At 50.6% G+C, this 13,624-nt stretch overlaps 1 protein-coding gene across 1 annotated transcript in view; it reads right to left on the reverse strand.

Annotated features, from left to right (window-relative positions):
• Window positions 1-13,624, reverse strand: part of LOC149998884 (zinc transporter ZIP11-like) — a 32,520-nt gene that overhangs the window by 4,278 nt on the left and 14,618 nt on the right. The gene's annotated exons all lie outside the window — the stretch shown is intronic.

Here is a 13,624-nt window from a genome sequence, read left to right on the forward strand (position 1 = left end):
TCCAAGGTCAAACACCAGGTAGGTGTTTTGTTAGAGCTCACCTTTCCTCTTCTGAAGACCCCCTGTTTGAGTGACGGAGAAGGGCCAGTACACTAATTACTTCAGTCCTTTCAATAGTCACACTAGCCAGATGCCAAAACCATTAACTCCATGGAGGTTAACAAAGCGGGGGAAGGACATCCTTACTGAACCTTTTCACCACTTGGTCGCCAAGCGAGTGAGAACACGATACCGCCCAAAGCAACCTCTCCGTGGCACCCAGCCACCAATCCATCAGCAACCTCTCGAAGGCGCCCTGTTGGAAGACAATTACACAGCTGGTCCAGCCCTCCCCGCCCACCCACCACCCACTCACCCTGATCGGACTGTCCCAGATCTGGCTGCTCACGTCTGATGGAGGAGAGAAGAGCCAGCTCATTGAGAACAAACCCAGACACCCGGGTGGGAGAAGCTTTCACCCCGCTTCGCTGAACTCCCTCCGGGGAGGCGACAAATCACCGAGAGGCTCCACGCCTCTCTCTGCTCAAGGAGAGGCTTCAGGGCAGGATCTCCGGGGTCATGAAGGAAAATGACATCCCTTATTCCAAACAAGATCGTATTTCATCCTCACCACTCATGAAAACATGGCTTGTCCAAGTGTTTTCCGCCCTACCTCACCTGAGGGGCACAAGAGACTCCCGTCAATGTGGTGGCAGTGACCTTGGGAGATGGAAGGCAAGAGGTCCAGGTCGATGGGACAGAATCTCAAGAGACCAGGTGGAATATGAAAAAGCCCCCCACCTAGGTTTGCCTGATCTAGCAAATAAAAATATAGGAAACAGTTTGAGTTTCAGATGAACAATGAGTAGCTATTTTTATTTCAGACATGTTACACTAAAGTGGGAATGTTCCTTAGCTGACATTTCTATTTAAACGGCCATCCTATATTTCCTCCGGCAGCCCTGGCCAGCCATTCAGGGGCAGACCCACTGGGTTTTTGGAGCTCCCCTCCTTCCCACTTCATGAAAGGCAATAACACATCATCGTGGGTAGAAGGTGTGACTCCGGAGTCAGACCACCTGGTTCACAGCTAAACTGCATACTTCAGGCCTCGGGTGAGAGCATCATGTCTCCAGAGCTACTATTTCTTCACGTGGAAAACATACAGAAGGAGCGGCACTCCTAAGGAACACGAAATTAGCAACAAGAACAACCTTTACATAAAGACTGACCAGGGGCTGGGAACTTCCTTAACCCTCCCTACCTCACACATGGGAAAAGTGAGGCACAAAGGGGTTAAGTAATCAACAAAGCCATACAATTAGTAAGTGGCAGAGCCAAGATTCAGTCCCAGCCGGGGTGGCTCTTGAGTCCCTGCTCTTGACCTAATGACCATCCCCAAGGAGGTGCTTACCTCCTGAAGTTGTTGCAAGAACTAAATGCAATGATGCATGTAAAATGCTTAGCACAAAAACCAGCCTAAAGAGTCTCTAAATGCTAGATACTACATATGTGTGTGATATGTATCAATTTTTTTACTGTTATTAGAGCAAATGTTATGGGAGAAAAATAACCAAACAGGAAAAACGAAGGATCTCAGAAGGAACACAGGGAATTCAGGGAAGGAACTTTTTTTAATTATATTTTATTAATTACGCTATTACAGTTGTCCCAATTTTTCCCCCTTCGCCCCCCTTCCGCAAGCACCCCCCACTCTCTCAGGCAATCCCCCCACCATTGCTCAAGTCCATGGGTCATGCATATAAGTTCTTGGGCTGCTCCGTTTCCTATACTGTCCTTCACACCCCCATGGCTGTTTTGTAGCTACCTATCTGTACTTCTTAACCCCCTCAGCTCCTCAGCCATTCCCCCACATCCCCACCCATCTGGCAACCATCAAAACACTCTCTGTATCTGTGATTCTGTCTCTGTTCTTCTTAGTTTGTATTTTTAGATTCAATTGTTGATAGATACGTATTTATTGCTATTCTATTATTCATTGAGTTAACCTTCTTCTTTTTCCTAAGTAAGTCCCTGCTGGAAGGCTTGAAGTTGTCCCAGACTCTGCTTACACTGTCCTTGTTCTTTTGGATTCCTTTTTCTTCTTGTTCTGATTGGCTGTTTTTTGCTTCCTTATGTTCCAAATCATCGATCTGATTCTCAGCTTCATCCACTCTACTGCTGTTTCCTGGTAAATTGTTCTTTATTTCAATTAGTGTATCCTTCATTTCTGTCTGGATCCTCTTTATGCTGCTGAGGTCCTCACTAAGTTCCTTCAGCATCCTTATAACCAGTGTTTTGAACTCTGCATCTGATAGGCTGCTTATCTCCATTTTGTTTAGTTCTCTTTCTGGAGTTTTGATCTGTTCTTTCATTTGGGTCAGGTTTCTTTGTCTCATTTTGGCGGCCCCCCTGTGTTAGTTCCTATGTATTAGGGAGAGTTGGGATGGGGGGCCTGGTGCGGGGCTGGGACTCCTCGCTCCGAAGATATCACTCAGGGAGGGAATATTTATAAAGGGGAAAACCTGTTATTAATATTAGACAGATATGTATGTGTGGAATAAATCTATGAAAAAGGATAGGATGCTGGCGGGAACAAGAAAGACTTTTCAGAAACTGAAACCATGAAAACAAAACAAACAAGAAAACATTTGCTCTATTTACAGAGTTAAAGTCAATGAAATTTCCCATCATGCAGAACAAAACAGCAAAGGGATTATAAAACAACAAGAAAAAAGGGAGCAAAAGGAGAGGCTCAGCCAGAAAGTCCAAGAGCCAACTAATAAGGCTAATAAAGAGAGAACAGAGGCCCAGCGGGGGAAACCATTAAAGGGCCATGAAATAACATCTGCCAGAACGGAGGGGCACTGGTCTGCAAACCCAGAAATTGCAGAATACACTGACTCAGAAATGTGGGGAACATTTTCTCAAGAAACAGACAAAAGTGGTTCCTTCTAGGAAAGAGGACAGGGCCGTGGAAGAGGTGGGGGGACTGATTTCTTTTCTCTTTACAAGCCTTTTATTAACGTTAGCTCTCTCTAGATGGGGGCATCTATTACCCTGATAAAAATAAGCAACGATTCAAAAAGACTGAGCCCAACTTAAATGTCCAATAAGTCATCAGTAAAAAGTATCACAGTCACGTGTGCAGCGTAGCATCATTCCGTTACACCTCAGTGCAGGTGAAAACCAGTATCACGGTCAACGTGTGTGCGGCAGGGCCACGCATCCACCTGAATAAGGAAGCATTCAGGACATATTAGGGGAAGGAACATGTTCTTAAACATAATGTGCAGCATGACCCCATTCTTTAAAATTACACAGAAACGAGAAAGTATAGAAGGTCATGCTGCTCAGAAGGAAGATTTGGAGGAGGCTGTGTGGAAAAGATGATCAATGGACGATGAAGAAAAGAGATCCCGAACCATGATCCCCAAGTTCACTGACCCACACCGAGCCCAGATTCCTCACGTGTCCTACACCCGTCTCTGTCTATGTCAGTTGATACCAATCAAGACGTACCGAGCACTTACTAAGTGCCAATCGCTATACTAAGGGCTTCAAATACCCTTACTTACTCGTCTGCACGACATCCTATAAAGGATGAGGACGCCGAGGCTCTGCCCGCGCTCACACAACTCATCAGCGGAGAAACCAGGACCAAACCCAGGCAAGGGAGCCCCAGAGCCCATCACAACAGCAAAGGACTCGTCCGCCCGCACAAGGCCGCACGCCTCGGTGCCGAAAGTCGCCCTGCCCTTGGCTCACCCCACACCGCTGATGGCTGGAGACATTTCCTGCATGACCACATCCTGAGAAGTTCATCATAATTAAATCGTGGGGAAATTTTCAAAGTGCTTCAGCGATGTAATGAGTTTACATTCAATTAGCCTCTTCCTTCACTGGGAGAACCAGAAAGGCCAGTTTCCTTACAGCCTCAGTGGGAAAGGGTTTCTCACTGTCTATTTTCTGCGATTTCATTCTGACGCTCCAGGAGAGTAAATCAGGGCACACAGAAGAGCTGGAGAAACGGGGTGGCCTAAAAGCGGCGCACCCCAAGAAGACCTCTAATGCACACACTACCCTGCTCATTCAACTCTTAACTTTAAGAATGTTTTTGAATGCTGACTGTGTTCTAATCCCTGTTCTAGGGAATGCAGCTCACAGTGACCAGGACAGCCCTGCCTTCTAGATGCATCTAGTCTGGGAAGGAAGACGTGAACAAGCAATCAGAACCCATGATTGCCATATTGAACAAGCACAGAGAGCTACAGATGCTCATCAAGGCAGAACGTGTGGGGAAAACGGGAGACTCCGCTTCCTTACGGAGAAAACTCTTGATGGCAAGCCTCTGGAAAGAACCATGCTCCCCAAGGGACGAAGCAGGCAAACCCCCAAGGCTTTGGGAGCTAGGTCCCTGATCAGAAGGCCAAGGTGAAACACACGGTAAGGCAAACCCTCCCTTGACCAGTGGGCAACAACTTACTTCGCAACTCAACCTATGCAGTGCCAGGAGTGTGCCTGTTCCGAGCCAGGTGGCCGCTGGCGCTCTCCAGCAGGGAGGGGCTCCCCACCCCAGGGACCATATGAGATGGGGGGAGGGGGGGACTATGAAAATATTTAGGCTCTCAAAGGAAGCACGGATCTCCAGCGGGTAGGACTCACCCTCCTCTTCCTTCCGTCCATCCCTCCATACCCTTCCGCCCATCATCAGTCCATAGCCACCCATACCTACTCATCCATCCATCCTCCGTTCAGCCAGCCAGCCAGCCATCTGGGCATCTGTTTATGTGTTCTCTCCATCAAAGAAATTTATTGTGAGCCTCCCACACGTCAGGAATACTTTCTTAGCGTCTGTCCTGGTTTACTCTTTTTGAGATGACAATACTCATTCAGGCCCACCTCTGCCAGGACTCTCGCTACCCGCCTCCATTCCTTTGTGGTTCTCCAGCACACTTGTCATCCCTGTCTTGACACGCTCTACGGTTTATTATAGAGTTTGCTTATCATGTGACTTTCTGCTAGAACGCCAGTCCCACAAGGGCAGGAATTTGTCTTGCTTTTTAGTGTTTTATCGCCAGTGTCTAAAACAGTACCTGGCAACCCAGGGTAGGGGAAGGGTGCAAGAGGACCCCTGGGGGCTCCCTTCTTGTTCCCACTGCCCTACATCCCATGGCCAGGTCACACAAAGGAGTCCATCCAGTATGGAACGCAGCACAACCTTCACCTATTATATGCAAATAATAAAAGTTACAGCTACAATGCCCTGGCTGGTATAGCTCAGTGGATTGAGTACCGGCCTGCGAACCAAAGTGTCGCTGGTTCAATTCCCAGTCAGGGCACATGCCTGGGTTGCAGGCTGGGTTCCCCATTGGGGGTGTGTGAGAGGCAACCACAGATTCCTGTTTCTCTCCCTCTGTTTCTCTCTCCCTTCCCCTTTTTCTAAAAATAACTAAATAAAATATTTTTTTTTAAAAGAAAAGCTATAGCTACAGGATTAGTTTGAGGGTCAGATGAGGTAATGGATGGGAACGTGCTTTGGAAAATATAAAGCAAGAAACCCATGTCACATAATAATATTTGGGGCTCATGAGCCCATAAGATGCGAGTGTGCCCTGCAGTCAGCTTATGGGTGCCCCCAACCCATGGATTTCTTCATGCACAATTGCAAACTGTCCTGCAAATTCAAATCGGTAATCTACTTAAAGCCTATACCCAGGCAATGACTCTGCGCCCCTTCCTCCTGCCTGAAACACGATACTAATCTGTTTTCCCCTTGTTTATGCGTTTCACAATTATAAATTTTCTCCACCCGCCTGGAGAGCTAACTCACTTAGCCCCAGGGCTGTCACGGTTAATTTCTTCACAAGAAGACCAGAGCTTCAGAAGCTAAGAGAGGTTTCCAAAGAAATGCTACAGAAAAAGAAAAAAGAAAAACTGTGCACAGGTAAATGCAAAGGCTTCCCTTCACTTGCTTGTCAAATGCATGCGTCTCCTGGAACTGAGTCTCCGTCAGGCCTGGGGGCTCTACTCCGTTAGCTGCTTGGCCAGTCTGGGGAAACATCCCAGTCGGATGTGGGATTAAAAGTCAGGGCACCCTGACAGCAAAGATCAGCTTCCACGAGCAAGCTATTAAAGTGTCTGCTTCCCTGGTATTTCATTCTCTGCTCCGGAGGGCACAGAAGCATTACAGAGTCAAAGCTGGGTTTTTTCCTCCCACTATTTGCATGAGGTAGGAAAGGGAAGGATGTCAGTCTCCGCGGAGCGGAGTGGGGAGAAGCCTGGAGGCACAGGTAACAGGACTGGCTGCTAAATCACAGGGATTGCAGGCAGCTCAGCTAGAAATCCTTCCCGAGGGCTCAGCATTCCCTGTCTGAGCCCAAACGCTCTCTCCGTTACTGCGGAGGATCAGAGCTCTGCTTCAAGGCCCCCTCAGCTGCCCAGAGAGGGGCTCCCCTACCCAGGGAAAGTGAAGTATTAATTACAAGGACCCTCCCAAAGGCCTAGTCCTTCCTTGTTGGGGGCGGGGTGGGGGGTGGGGGGGAGACACGGAGTGGGAGTGGAGTGAGGCCAAGAAAACCCCAAGCTCCATCCTGCACTCAGCACCCCCAGGCCCCGGGAGGCTTCCGAGCCCATGATCACCGCCTCCAGGTTTGTCACCACGCTCATGGGGGCAATGGAATGAACAGAAACTACAGTCTGGCATTGTCCCTCCACTCTGTCTACACGCCCACCCGAGGAACACCAGGATGGGCTTTCCCTCCGCGGCTCTGCCCTCAGCCAAATGCTCTCTATACCCACCAACAATGTTCATAAAATGAGGCCAACTCCCCTGCAAAGAGGGAAGAAGACTGAAGCCTGAATCTGAAAGATAATTGTTTTTATCCTCAAAAAAAAATAAAAATAAAATGAAACCACACATGTGCAGTTAATGAAACCAAGCAAGCCTGCCCTGGCTGGTGTGGCTCAGTGAATTGAGCGCCGGCCTGCAAACCAAAGGGTCACAGGTTTGATTCCCAGTCAGGGCACAGGCCTGGGTTGCCAGCCAAGGTCCCCAGCTGGGGGCGTGCGAGAGGCAACCACACATAGATGTTTCTCTCCCTCTCTTTCTCCCTCCCTTCCCCACTGTCTAAAAATAAATAAATGAAATCTTTTTTTTTTTTTAATAAAAAATAAAACCAAGCAATCCTGAAGCAGGGATCATAAAAAGCAGCATCTCTGCCAGCCCCGGCCAATTCCACAGCCTGGGTGCACCTGCTCTCAGGAGGGGCGATGACCAAGATACTTCAGGGTGGTCACAGTGCTGTCCGCCACAGAAGGCCGCCTTGCCCAACAGCCAGCTCTTGCTTCCAGAACAGCACAGCCCTGGTACTGAGAAGAATTTAGCCCAAACGCTTTCCTCTCAGGAGACCAGAACACCTGTGACTAACCTGGGACCACAAAGGCTTGGCTTCTCCCAGAACAAATGACGCTTCACTGGGTCTTCGAATTTCTCCCTTGGTATGAAAGTCAGCAGACTGAACGGAAACTCAAAGCGCCAGCATTTGCTCTCAGAGGTGGGAGCTAAGGCACAAAGGTAAGCGGAGAGGCAGGATGGAGAAAAGACCAAAGGAGAGGCCACGTAGGGGGCCAGTGGCCACAAAAGAAGGAATATGGGTCCTGGAAGGGTACCGTCAACAGGCATCCCCTCACAGGGAGGTGGCAGGTGCTACAGCAGAGCCATAGTATTTTGCAGGCTCCTCCCATCCAAAACTAGAGAGTATTTCTCCACCCACGGAATCCGGTGGGCCTTGTCACTTGCTTTGGCCAATCAAATGTGACACAAGTGATTCGGGGTCAGCTCCGGGGTCTAGGCCTCCTGAGACCTTGCAATTTTCACCTGCACCTTCTTGTAGCTCTTCCCCAGTCCTGTGAGGAAGGCTGTGCTAGACTACGGACCCGTGCGGGCAGACGCCCAGACAACTGGAGGTCACAGGGCCCCGGACCCATAAGCGAGGCCCTCTTCCACCCTCCAGCCTAGGCAAGCGGCCAGGTGTTCACAGCCTCATAAGTGACCCCACGCAAGACCAGAAGAACCACCCGGCTGGGCCCAGGCAACCCAGAATCATAAGAAATTATAGATTGGTGTTGCCGAAAGCCACTAAGCTTGGGGTGGGTTCTAAATGACACAGGCGTGTGGGGAACGTGTGCTGTGTGTTGGCTACTGGACATCTATAACACCTCTCCCCCCATTATTAGTCACTTTATCTAATGGCGGGAGGGGAGACAGGGCACACGGCCCAGCCCTGGCCAGATGACACACCACATCCCTGTGGCAACATGGATTATCATTCAGGGAGGAGCACATAACTCGAGCCAGGCCAGTTAACCCCTGGCCGTGAAACTCAATTCCAAGACCGTTTGCACTATGGAAGAAAGACTTCCCCTTCCTCCGGACTTGAGCCTGAGAGGATAGAGACAGACTCGCTGAAGGCGGAGCCACACAGAAAAAAGAAGAGCCAGGAGACAGAGAAACCCAGGTTCTGGTGATGTCCTCTGGCCCACAGAGTGGACCAGTATTTGAGGATGGCTCTACATCTGGGTATTTCAACTGAATTGGCCAAGACATTTTCGTTCTTCCTTAGGCCAGATGGAGTTCGTTTTTCAATCATCCATGAACCTGGATGATATAGAGATGGAGGAACTTATTTTTTATTGTTTACCCTTTGTACTACTTGAATTTCTTACCGACATCATGAATTCTGCCTCCATGTTGAAATAAACTAGTTAATGAGAGAAATAACACAACTCATTTTTAAAACAGCGGGTAAAAAATGTACACAGAGAAGGTAAGTCAATAACAGCATTAGGGCTCAAAGTTCTCTCTGCACTAGGCTGTGCGGCCTACAGTGCGAACTGCCCGCCCCGGTTTCCGTTCTCCTCCTCTTTCATAACAGAACCCCAATGTTTATCTGAGCACATTGTAGCAAAACTAAAAGACCATGCACCCTAGCCTTCCTTGCAGCCTGATGAGGTCATACAGATAGGTTCTGGCCAATCAGATGTAAATGGAGCTGTCGTGCAGGACTTCCAGGGAATCTCCCTCCCCCCTACCCCCTCACTGCCTGGCACACAGATGCGAGGTCCTGAGATCTAGCGGTCATTCCGGCCAGGAAGACAAAAGGAGTCTAGATCCCTGGTGACTCTGTGAACCGACTTTCCCAGCCACGGTCTCTGGATTTCTTCTACCCAAGCGGAGCCTTTCCAGTTTCAATCACTATTTTCCAGGTTTCAGTTACTCTCAGTCAAACCTAATACTAAACAGAGCAGCAGGAAACATCACCATCAGCACAACTAGCTGTAGGCGTCTCGTTGCCATAGAGACCACCCCAACACAAAGACTCCACAGTACAAACCCACTCACATGAGAAAGGCCCACTGTAACTCGAAGATGCTCCCCTGGTCCTCCACCTCCTCGTTTCTGACAGAGTCCCCCTCAGCCCGTAAGCCGGGAGGGTGACACCCAATTCTCCAGCAGCCCCAGGGGAAGTAGCCCCAGGAACACAGCCTGCCAATTCCTCTTCATTCTCTGGCAAGTGTCCTTTGCTCTCCCCCTTCCCAACTCCTCTGCCTCTCCCCAAAGTCAAGGCCTCTAACGAGTCAAGACACCACCTAAAGCCGTACAAGAGCCTCCAGCCTGCCTCCCCTGCCCGCGCCCCATGGCGGTGCCATCTGCTCCCCACAGAATTCCCTGCCCGAAAGTACAGCTCGGATCATGGCACCCTCTCAGAAACCTCCAGGATGTCCCCACCAATCTAGAGAACTAAGCAGAAATTTTCTTCCATGGGATCTCAGGTTGTCCATATCCGACCCCAACCTACTTCTCTGGCCTCTCCTCCCAACCAAACCAATCGCCATTGCCCTCCACAGCTCTGTATTTTCTACTTTTATGCCTCCAATCTGCTGTTTTGCTTATAATTCATTTCCTTCCCCTGCTCCCTCCTGACATCCTCAGAGTCTCCTGTTCTTCCAACCTGAGCTTCTTCCACGAAGAAGTCCTCTCTAATTCCCCAACTAGAAGGCAACTCCCAGTGGCTGGGTTCCCGTTGCCTTTTGCCCACTGCCTTCCTACAGCCGCACGCTGACCTGTCTCACGGTTACAAGTGAACGTGACTTCTCTTCTCTGCCCGACGCTGAGCCCCTGGTAGGGAAGGATTATAGCTCCCTTCTTTGCATACCCTCTCACAATGCCCTGCACACAGTAGGCGCTCACTAAATGGTTGTGATGGCCTGGCCCCAAGACAGTTCTCTCCCTGCTCCCGCATTCTGGGCAGGCGCTCTCCAAGGAAGAAAACAAGTGGGTACTCTGCAAACAGAACACACGTCTGGGCCATTTCTAAAACCGCACCGGCCCTTGAGAAAGCTTTGACTACTGGCTCTTCGCCCTCCTTGCTGAAAAGCAAGACTATGCAATCCAACAGCAGCCTTTCCACAAAGCACGTGTGTTAATAACGTGTATAGATTTGCTCTTGTCGCGCAAAGGCTAAAGGACAAAACTTAACAAATATTAACTTTGATCCCTTGCATCAGAGTACCTTTCAAAAGAACTGACACTAACTAAATGCTCTAAATGCTTTTTAATGTGATTTGTACTAAGATGCCTGTGAGAAATAATGTCAGCTACCCTCCTATTATTTAAATTGCAGCAGAAGGCATTTAGATCCGTTTCTAACAACTAGCTAAACAGTCAATTAAGTTACAAAAAAAGAAAAGAAAAAAAAAAAGTGTGGAGTCTTGCTTCACAAAAGTCTTTGGGAACAAGCTAAACCCCCACCATCTGTCTGGATTTAGTGAAACGTCACCTCGTCTGATGGCAGAGGGGTTCCTGAGGTGACTCCCAGAAGGCCCTGCCAGTCCTGAGGTTTCTCAGACACAGTATGTGAACCAACGAGGCCGTGCACCAAGCTGGATTGAAATTCAGGCTCAAGCTCTCCATGTAGTCAAGATCCTGCCTCCCATCTCTCTTTTGCAGGAGCCAGGGAGCCGGGAGGCGGCGCCTGAGATCCCAGCTGGCAGGTGTCCCGTATCGCCGGGCCAAGGAGGAAGTGGACGTGATGGCAGAAACTGCCCCCCTCCCACTCCAGGCCGCTATCAAAAGCAACCAGCCTTGGGATCCCAGACAACTGCCAAGTACGTGGTGGGCTGCCTGCCGTGGGAGCTGTCGCAGACAGGCTGTGGCTGGAGACCAGAGGCAGCCGCCGCCCCCGGACTCCCCCACCCGAGTCCCAGGCCCCATCCTCCACACTCAGTGTTCCTCGAACCACGACCCCAACCCTACCTACTGGCGCAGGCGGATTCTTAGCCCCAGCACCACGTGGACCCTGCTTTTCCAAACACCAGCTCATCCTTTACTCAACCACAGCCTTCACCAGAACAGGGGTTCTCACGCTGCAATTGCCTGGGGACCCTAGAAACCCCTAAAGCCTCATCCCAGCCCCGGAGAGGCGGATGTGATTTCTCCAGGGTGTGTCCAGGGCGCTGGGCTTTTTACATCACCCCAGATGATTCCAACATGCAGCCACTGCCTCAGAAGGAAGGGGGCTTCCCCCAAACCAGAGCACATCCTTAAACCAAACTGCAAAGGACGTCAGGCCAAGTTAGCTCACCGTGCTAGACCACGGAGGCGAACCACAGTTGCGAACTTGAGTTTGGGTTCAGCTGGGAAATCTACTTTTATTTCACAATCTCAAACTGCACACTTGGCCCTGGGCCGTCTGTCTTGACCCAATGCACCTGTGTGACAAGGCCAATGGCGGACAGGGGTCCACATCATTCATCTTGCCTCACTGCAGAGCCAGGCCCTGAAGACCCTTCAAAGGCCCACCCCAGCAAAAGGGGCGCAGTAGCATCATTTCATGAGCAAAAGCCAGGCGCCCTTGGGGAGGACCCACCACCAAGCCCAAGCCAGGTTCCCAGGAACTCACCTACTCAGGAACCCCAGACACTCCAGAGAGCCTTCTGAGACCTCCAACCGGGGCCTTGCAAGGCACACAGCTGTGATCCCGATGGTCACAGGCTATTCACACTGCCACCAGGCCTCAGAAACCCCTGCCGTAGACCACAGCAGGGGCTGGCAAACTTCTGAAAAGGGTTTTGTGGACAACATAGCCCTGCTGCAGCGCCTCAGCTCGGCCGCTGTAATGCAGAAGCAGCCGCAGACAACATGCAAACAAAGGGGCGGGGCTGCGTTCCACGAAAGCTGCACAGTGGTCCCGCCTTGACCACGGGGGTACATCCAAGACCCCCAGAGGTACAGAACCCCATAGAGACTATGCTTTTTCCCACACGTACATACCTACAATCAAGTTTAATTCACACATCCGACATAGTAAGAGGTGAGCAATAATAAGCCATAATAAAATAGAACAATTAGGCCAAGTTACTGTAACACAAGTTACGTGAATGTGGTCCCTCTGCTCAGGGGACCCCTGCTGACGTCTTCGCGGAGGCTCAGTGCGCTCCGGTGCAGCACGCGGCCGTCAGCCAGAACACGTTTTCTGTTCAGTCCTTGCCCCACAAATTAAGTCCCTTTTTCATCTTAACTAAGCACTCGCCCCCACACTCTGTGGCTGTCCCTTTTGCCGTCGGAGCGGCGAGAGCAGAACGAGCCCCCATGTCTTCCCAATTTCAGGGCCAGAAGCACCATGACTGCTGTTGAACACAGCAACCTCGGCTTAGTCTTGCTCTTTCCTTGTCAAGACCCTCCTTCCACCTTTCCGCTCAGAGGAAGCGCCCTCTGGCTTCTCTTCGGCACATCCAAACGCCAGCATCGCTATTCTTGCGCTCTGGGGCCATGATTAAGTAAAACAAGGGTGACTTGGCACATGCCCTGTGACACTGCCACAGTCGACCTGATCACCAGGACAGCCACCAAGTGGCTAGTAGGCAGGGAGTGTCTGCGGCCTTGAGACCCTGGACAATGGGATGATGAAGTCCTGGGCAGGATGGAGCCGGACGCAAGATGGCGTCATGCTCCCCAGAATGGCAAGCAATGTAAAACTTATGAATCGTTTACTTCTGGAATTTTCCATTCAGTATTTTTGGACTGCGGTTGACTGAAACCACAGGAAGCGAAACTGCAGATAAGGGGGACTGCCGTATTTACAAGAACAAGTGGTGGGCTGGCACTCGCTTCTCACTACCTGAGCTGAACCTCTAGGTCCTCTGTAATCTCCTGCTCATCACTACACACACGCCCGCCTCCCCTTCATGGGCACAGGGAAGGGTGCTCCCCAAACAGCAAGGGACAGATATCCCCAAGGAGAACAGCCTGGCCCAGTCCACAGGGCAGGCCCCAGGCGGGAAGGGAAGTCAGAGGGAGCAAAGGAGAGGCAGGGTTTCCAAGCCGGGAGAGGGAAGGCACCCTGAGGCTGGGAAAGGAGCGGACAGAGGGGGTAGGACCGTACAGGGGAGCTCAGGCAGGCCTCAGGGCGACATGGCCCCCATGCTCAGTGGGGCAGGAGAACCTGCAGGAGCTCTTCCGCCAAGATAAACACTTCCTTCCTTTCCATCCATGTGGGGAGAAGGTGCTCCGTCGTACCATTCCCCCCAACCCCCGTGCACCGTTTATAATGACAATGGGAAACTGAAGCATGAAATTGAAAAG

Source organism: Furipterus horrens, unplaced genomic scaffold (assembly GCF_987537825.1).
Source record: "Furipterus horrens unplaced genomic scaffold, mFurHor1.1.pri manual_scaffold_11, whole genome shotgun sequence".
Lineage (NCBI taxonomy): Eukaryota > Metazoa > Chordata > Mammalia > Chiroptera > Furipteridae > Furipterus > Furipterus horrens.